The sequence below is a fragment of the Gavialis gangeticus genome, unplaced genomic scaffold (genome assembly GCF_001723915.1).
Source record: "Gavialis gangeticus isolate Ggan-Ray unplaced genomic scaffold, GavGan_comp1, whole genome shotgun sequence".
Taxonomy (NCBI): domain Eukaryota; kingdom Metazoa; phylum Chordata; order Crocodylia; family Gavialidae; genus Gavialis; species Gavialis gangeticus.
In genome coordinates, this window is record NW_017729022.1 from 43,190,107 (window position 1) to 43,199,335 (window position 9,229).

A 9,229-nucleotide genomic window follows, 5' to 3' on the forward strand; every position below is an offset into this window, starting at 1 on the left:
ATATATATATATATATATATATATATATATGCATTAGAACAAAAGTCCATAGTGGCAACAAGAGTTAATTGATTCTAGAGGCCTGGTCACACAGTCCTCACCGCCTTTAAGGCAGACAGGGTATCTAACACAAGGCCACTGGATATACACATTGCCTGGAAAATTGTAGGCATATAACACACTGTTCCATAACATGAGATAAGGTGGCACCAGTTCACAAGGCCCAAGAGTGGGTCCCTGAGGGTTCCAGTTTTGGGGGAAGACACTAAATTAGAAAAAGACCCAGAAAGACCAAATTAAGATGTGTGCATGTGATGGGCTTGTGAAACAAAGGAATATGCTGACAAGACAGAACTTGGATAATATAATGACCACAGAGAGACCAATCAGCAAAAGCCATGGATAGGGTCATCAGAAAGGTAAAATAATACAAAAGAAGGGATGTTAGAGCAATAAAGGGTCCCTGAGAGGGATGACCAAGACTATATGGACAGAAGGGTCCCTGAGAGGGGAACCTGAAGCACCATGTAAAGAGGGCATACCATCAGCCCATCTCATCCACCCCACTGGGGAGGGGAGGGAAGGGGAGAGAAGGGGAGGGGGCTGGGCCTTGGCCTTTGACCGCCAGGCTGCTGACATCTGACATCTAAGAAAGAACCACAGAGTGAAGTTCATGTCCTGGCCAGATGTATCCTGACTCTGATGACAGCCCTAAGATTGCTAGCTATAGAATTGCTTGCATTATTCTTTTCTGTTATCACTGTATATCAATAAATTAGCCTATTATCAAATGGAAAGGTCATAGTTGGTCTGAAGGTTTTGGGCCCCCCTGGAACAAGGCATCTGGGTAATAGGTACAGTGCCAACAAAATTATAATTTCCTTTTAAGTTGTTTCCGTCATTCTTATGTTTTACAGGTACTGTTACTCTCATGAGCTGCCTTGAGCTTTGTTGGTTCTTCTCCAAGGTTATTTTAATATGTAAGCAAGTGATTTTTTTCTGTATTTCCTTCATTAATTAAAAATGTTTAAAAAGCTCAAATGTTTTTCTTTCTGGCAAGCTGAACAAACTGTTTATTGTAAACTAAATGAAAGAAGAACTTTTGTAGCAACACAACAGCAAGAGACAAGGCTTAAAATACTTAAAAGACATGTGTATTTCTTCCAAGTATCTGTTTTGCCTTCATGAAGGAAGTCAAACTTTGCCAACCTTGTTCAAACCTAGTACTTCTATTAATATTAATGATCTGGCAGAATAAAGTCATAAATAAATATTACAACACGCTAGAACCTTTACATGTAACACAGCAAGCAATCCCCAAACTAAAAATCTTTGCTTTCAGATGCTATTGGAAAAAACAAAGCAAGTAACCTCAATGATAAGCAAATAATACTTAAATTAATGTACTATCTGAGAGAGATTGTTTCCAGTCAGATGACACTAAGTGCTTTCTTTAAGGAAGAATGGACCCAGCTTCAATTTTTCAGGTTAACCACAAACTTGTGTGATTGTGGAGAAGCCATTTAGGCCCAGATTCAGAAAGCTCTTTAGGTGCCTAAAGCCTAGTTGGAACATCTACATGTGTAATTAATGTGTCTGAATAAACTGTGGAGCAATTTGAACCACAGTAAACTACTCCAGGGTGTGTTGTCTACACATGCACCTGGGACAGCAGCAAATTGAGCTGGGAAGGAGCATTTTAGCTCAGGGCTGTTGCTGCCATGCTCTCCCCCACTTTAAAAAGGGGTGTGCCAGTGCTCCTGCTCCTGCTGGACTGAAGCTAGAGATTCCTGGCTAGAGGTTTTGCCTCTCCACTGTGGGTCATACCAATTGCCATATATGAGGTCAGGAAAGAATTTTATTCCACAGTCAAACTGGTACAGACTGTAGGGGGTTTTGTATTCCTCTCTAGTGGGGGCAGGGTAGCCCTCTTCCTCAGATCTCTCAATTACATTTTAACAACACTCACAGCAGCAGGGCACTGGCTGCCATTGTTCACCCACTTTACTCATGGCAGGTTAGGGTGCTATGCTTCATGGTTGTGTGACAGGTTTGTCTGCGTAGTTTTAATAGTTTCAACAAGGGTTTCTATGGGATGGTTTGGATAGGGATGATCCTGCTTCAGGGAGGAGCTGGACTAGATGACCTCCAAAGATCCCTTCCCTACTACTTTTCTATGATTCATTCAATGGCTGTGCAGCATTTCTAACAACCAATTGAGTGTCCATTCCATCCCAGCCATTGTCTGCTTCAGAGCTGGGATGAGCAGGTGGGCCTCTTCCTGTGTTCCAGGGTGGGACTGTATGGTGGGGGGAACAGGGAGGTGGGTGCTGTGCCCCTCCAGGTTGCAGAATGGGGGTACAGGCAGGGAGCCCTGAAGGCACTGGGAGATGTGGGAGATGGTACAGGCCTGCCACCCTCCTTCCCCCTTACTCTCAGGCACCCTGTGGTATCTGCCCAGGGTGCTGAAATAGCTTGTAGTTATGCCTCTGAATTAATGTATTCCAAGTGCCTACATCTGAGGCTAGACTGCTTATTATAACTAATATAATTTATTAAAAGCACCCTGGAGATCCATACACTACTTTTTAGTCTGCAGCATACAGACATATTTTTTTTAAAGTGGCACTTAACTCACTAAAATGCAGTAAAGTTGCGTGTTGTGGCTATGGTGGCCAAGTTGTTGTTGTAAAGGTCTTGCTGAAACAGCTGCTTTTTACTAGTTAATTCCTTTCATTGTCAAAAAATCTATTCTGTTGGAACAATAAATATTTTACATTTTAAAAATATATGAATCCAGTATTTCTATCCTTTCAGTTCCCTCCCCCCAGAAAGGAAGAGGAGGTAGAGACTTTAATTCCCAAAGCTTCAGACATGCAAAAATATATTTGAATAGAGTTGCCCAAGTATTTTCACATGGGTGCACAAGAAGCATTACAGAATTTGCTTTGCTTTGCTTTGCTTTGCTTTGCTTTGCTTTGCTTTGCTTGGGGCATCATTTCACACAGACTGAACATTTCCAATATGGGATTTAGACACATCAGGTTGTGTTTTATTGATTCATTAATACCTGCCTTGAGTGTACTGAAAAGCACAAGGCTAAAAATGGAATCTTTAAAAACCTCCTATAGCACTTGTAATGATCAATACAAAGAAGCCATGGTACATCTCAATGCTACAATATAACTTTAAAATATTTTATATTATAAGCCCCTTTTAAAACACAAAGATATGTTTTAGCACAAATCTTTGAACTATGGAAAATTATTCTCACTGGAAAGAGGGAATAAACAGGAAAGACGAAATAAAGATTTGAGAGAAAAGAATATGCATACCTCACAGGAGTGTTACACAGAGAAATACATTAAAGATTGCAAGGTCCTTAGATACTACAGGTACAGAGAACACATAAGTATCATAAACAGATAGGAAGGATAGCTCCTTTTAAAGCTGAATTACCTTGATTTATAGTCATGAATAGGTATAAGGATTCAGAGCGAACTTTAGCCCTTATACAAATGGGCATAGAGTAGAGACAGATGTGAAATTCTCAGTACTAATGCAGAAATGAAGAAATTGTTCAGTATTTCTGTTTGGTGTTTGGGAAATAGCCAGATGGTTTATTCAGATCATAAGATAATGAATACAAAATACTTTCTATTCCAAGAGCTGCTCAAGTTGTGGTTACCTACCAGCTACCAAAGTTAAGTCTTTTAAAATCAACAAGTTTGGATAACTGCATCCAGAAATTTTCTAAGAGCTGGGGAGGAGTTGTCTAAATTGTTGTCTTGGAATTTCAGTAAGTTTGAAACACTGGGAAAATTCTAAAAGGCTTCAAGGAAATTCATGTTGTAGAAGTATTTAAAAGAAATAGACAGGAAGGTTAGGTTTATTATAACCCTATCAGCCTCATGACCATCCTCAGAAAATAATGAACTGGCAAATATAGAACTCTATTAATACAGAGCTAAAAAAGAATATTAGTTTTAATGCCAACTGACATAGTTTATGGGAAATAGGATTTGTCTAAATAACTTTATGACTTTTTGTTGAGAATTTGAATTTGATTAGAAAACTTAATAGAATTGATGTGATATATTTAGAGTTCTGTATGCCATTTGACTTGGTACAGCATAGAATTTGATTAAGGAATTGCAATGATACAAAATTAACATGGCACATACTAAGTGAATAAATGGAGAGTATCTGTCCATGCTATTTGTGGCATGTATGCTATAGGTTGGTTACCCATATGTGACATAGCTTACATTTCTATGAAATTGCAGTACACCAGTGTGTGCAAACAAAAAGTCCCACACAGCTAGTTAGTAAAGGATAGATAGTTCATTGTTAATTTACACTGTAGTACTAGGAAGTTACATCCTGGTGCAGATAAGCCCTGGGGCCAAGTTTACACTTGGAAGGATAGGCATATTCATTGGCTTTTTGTTTCATTTTCATTTAATGACAAAATAGTCAATATGAAATTACTATCTCATTCTAAAACCCTAGTGAAGATGGGTAGACATTTTCCCTTGAGCAAACTGATCAAGATACAACCTTGGATCATCTAAACCCTGACTCATAGCTTACAATCTTATAGGAAAAAATGTGTAATTTCCCATTAGGGTTATTATATTTAAACTGACTCTTATGGCCCCAACCTAGTTTGTTTTATGTGAGTACACAGGGTAAAGGAAGGAAGTGGCCCATAGAGATGCTGGAATCCAAATATATTTTGATCTTCTAGTCACTCCAGTGCATGGTCCTGGGGTTCAGGTGAAACCGGGATGGGGGAAAACACTCTGGACCGTGTGCTGGAGTGGTTCCAGGAAGGGTATGCAGGATTTCCCTTTATTCCCCCACCCCTTTGATTCATGAGCAGACCTGGCACTGGTCTAACCTAGATCAAGTAAGTCTGATCCTACATCAATCGAGGTCTATCATAGACTAGGATCCACTATTTTTAAAGCAATCTATGTGCCCCATACTTCTATTGTAGACTGGTTTCCGACAACCTAAACCAGAAAAAATTCAATGTCTGTACCTGGCCAGGAAGTGGGGACAGGCGGAGTCACAGAACTGCCAGCAATTCTGAAAATCTGAAAGATTGGGTGAGAGTGTGAAGCATCCTGTTCTTCAATAACTGATGCCCTAAAGCCATCCAAGGGGTAAGGAATACACACAGCACCCTTTAAGTGTGTGGCATTAAAATGTTGAAGAGAATTGCTGATGTTGTTGTGGTGTTTCTCCTAAGCCATTACAAAAATTGCAATTGGTTATGACGTCACACAAAGTCTTTCCACTGCAAGATTAGCCAACAGGAGAACTATCTTCTTGAAATTCTCTGTTTATTTATTTATTTTTTAAAACCCAGATCTTGCTGGTAATAATCTGAATGCTGCTGTGAATTTCCAGTAAGTTTTTTTTTATAAAGAACTACATTAATTCTTCACATGGATACCTTTCAAAAAGCAAAGATGGTAACCAGACAATTTGTTGAATAAAAAAGCAGCATCCATTTTACATATTAAAGCAATGTATGCTTGTCAAATGGAAGTGGAAGGAGGGCAAACAGATTTTTCCTGTTTAATATAAGGCATCTAGCAGATCCCATACAAGTAAGAGTGGCTAAGGAATCTAAGACACTATAAGATAGTCCAGAGTTAGGGAATCTGGCCTGAGACTAAGAATTCACAAGAACAGTCTTCTGCTTTTCTGCATATTTGCTGTTAGACCTTGGGCAACTATTTTTCTGTGCCTTCATTTCCCATTTGTAAATTGCTGACAATATGAGTTTTTTACTTCACCGGAGTGTTGAGAGAGGCAGGAATAAATAAATACATAAAAGATTGTGAGGAACTCAGCCAGTAATGATTATGGAGGAGGGAGGCACTTAAGTAGAAGAGAGAGACAAAAGTTCACCTATAGGATTAAGAAAAAATTAAATAAACACATAGCTGAACTTATCTGAGAAATGACCTGGCTTTATTTTGAAACTGACCCAAAGCTGAAGTCAGACCCAAAATAACTTTAAGATGGGCAGAATATTATTTTCTTCTTTTATTCTGCATATTAATTACTGTTTCTAATTAATGTGCAAATCTTATTTTAAAAATACATTAACTGAAACACACACTTGACACATATAATGTGTACAATGTTTATGTACCCAATAATTGCATACAACCTCAGATTCGTGCATATTAAATATTTTTGGCAAAACTGTGTAACAAGTCATGATAAATATTATTTTTGTTGGTCACAATGCTGTTAAAATTTACTGTACTAATTTAATCCTCTGTTTACTGATTTAGACAATAATATCTATATAAGCTTCTATAATTCACTCTTGTTCTAAGTATACTGGCTTAAATATTAGATACAGTTTAATGAATAATACATGCAAAATATAAACACTGGAGAGTCTTCCTACACTGTAATTAGCTACTCTCACTTTAAATCCTGCTTCCAAATAAAGACTGTAAATAATTCTCTCTTTTAATCCTTTTATACCTTGACATGTTTCCAAATTCTATGAAAGCCAGTGATGAGAACATTATAGTCCTTCTTTGGCTTTTCTCACTGCAAAGATTTTAGATTTTCTTGACCTAGTCATAGATAATGTGCATCTAATAACAAGGAACTTTCCCTTGTTAAGTGCCTGCAAGCTTCAGTGCCAGACCATGACCTCTTATTATCTATGATAATGCCAGGCTGCTAGAACCCAAACTCACTGTATTATTTGTACATTCCATCTGGGATGTGAATAAAAAAATTCACAGGGACAATAGCTACTCTGTAAGCCTATTAACTGGACCTTTTCAATACATAAGAATTTGAAAGAAGATTCTCTGATCTGTATTTATACATAACCATGAATACTTATTAGAATACTGTAATGAACTAAGCTGTAAAAATCCATTTAACTAATCCATCAACACTTTTGGTGTTCTTAACAGAAGTCATCAATTGATTATCTGAGATACAAAATAAAATGGGTGGGAAAGTATTTAGACTTTGAAACAAAGTGGTATTACCAGTCAGCACTATGAATTCTCTAGCAATGAAGGATGCAGATGAAAAGATGAGATAAAAAGGAAACATCCATTGCAGTGTTAAAGGGAGTTAATGGTATTATATTTTTTAAGTTCATTTAAATACTATCCAAGTTCATCAAATGCTATAAATATAGGCTGACTGATAAATAAAAATGGAGTTAAGTTCACTGGAAATCTGCAGGCATGTAGTGGTCCACCTGTATATGAAGAATTACAGATTCAGAGCTATTCCTTGAAACTTAAGTCTGACCTTAGCCTGTCATAATCATGTTACATTAAAAATAATCATATCCTTCTATAATAAATGTTCCTTATATTACAAGTCAGCAGAATGGCAAAAAATAATGGTCAAATGGTAGTTATGGGATAAATAGCCATCTTCTTATATTTACTGGCATATAATAGAATTTAGAAAAAGCAAAAAAAATTAGTTGAATTTTTAGACTGAAAGCTTGTTCTCTGTGAGAAAGGGGCCTGTGTCTCCTGATGTGTTTGATCTTCAGGGTAAAGATCAGAATATTTTATAAAGTAAACATCTATTTAGAACCAGTAATGTGCAAAGTGAATCTAAAAAGGAAAAGGGACTTTAATTAATAAAATATTGAAAAATGCTGGGGGAAAAAAACCCAATTATATCAAAATATCTCAATAATTATGGAATATTTAATTTTGCTACTAAGCAACTTTTCAGCATGTTTACTATTAATTGAATTAAACTGCAAAATGGAAATTCATATTGAAACAGAAAACCCTGCTTTTCATTCTAAAAAAATCAGAATGAGATAGTTTGAATATTTCACTTTTTTCCATTTTCAAATCAATAGATTTATTAACTCTGACCTGTTCTCTTGATTAATAGTTTTACTTTTTATCAACTGGACTTTTCCAAAGGAAAAAATGTTGATGGAAATTTCCTTCCCAGGTACATGTTTTATTAAAAAAACAAAAACAAAAAACAAAGCAAAACTGTGACACAACATTAAATTTAGTAGGGATCCTGTTAAAATTACAATTTGCAGTTATTTCTTTATGGTAAGATTACTTACTTGTCTCATTTGCAAAATGTTCTTAGTAACGAAAACTACAATAAGTAGTGGAACTGCAATAAGAATTACAGTAGAAGAATACATTTTAAGAATTAACTTAAATATGAAGGGAGCGATAATAAGAGTGAGTCCTGTTCATAAAAGGTTTGAAGCAAGAGAACTACACAGTAAAAATGTCCAGTTCTTTAACCCTGATTCAGCAAACACATGTCAAGTCCCTTACCGAATCAAAACTCAGGGCAGAAGAACTGGAAAAGAGTGGTTACGTGTTGTAGTTTCTTTCATTGTATAGATTTGCATTTTATGGCAAGTCATAATTTCCTCTGAAAGGAAGATACTAACCATAGATTCATAGATGTTAGGGTCAGAAGGGACCTCAATAGATCATTGAGTCCAACCCCCTGCATAGGCAGCAAAGTGTGCTAGGTTCAGATGACCCCAGCCAGATGCCTGTCTAACCTCCTCTTGAAGACCCCCCAGGGTAGGTGAGAGCACCACCTCCCTTGGGAGCCCATTCCAGATTTTGGCCACTCTATCTGTGAAGAAGTTCTTCCTCATGTCCAGTCTAAATCTGCTCTCTGCTAGCTTATGGCCATTATTTCTTGTAACCACCAGGGGCGCCTTGGTGAGTAGAGCCTCACCAATTCCCTTCTGCGCCCCCATGATGAATTTATAGGCAGCCACAACGTCACCTCTCAACCTTCTCTTGTGGAGGCTGAAGAGGTCCAGGTGCCCTAGTCTCTCCTCGTAGGGTTTGGCCTACAAGCCCTTAACCATATGAGTGGCCCTTCTCTGGACCCTCTCCAGGTTATCCACATCCCTCTTAAAGCGTGGTGCCCAAAACTGGATGCAGTATTCCAACTGCGGTCTGACCAGTGCCCAATAGAAGGGAAGTATCACCTCCTTGGTTCCGTTTGTTGTGCATCTGTTGATGCTTGATAAAGTGCAATTAGCTTTGCTGATGACTTTGTCACACTGACGACTCATGTTCATCTTGGAGTCCACTAGGACTCCAAGATCCCATTCCACTTCTGTGCTGCCGAGCAGGTCATTTCCTAGGCAGTAGGTGGGCTGGACATTTTTCCTCCCTAGGTGCAGCACTTTGCATTTCTCCTTGTTAAA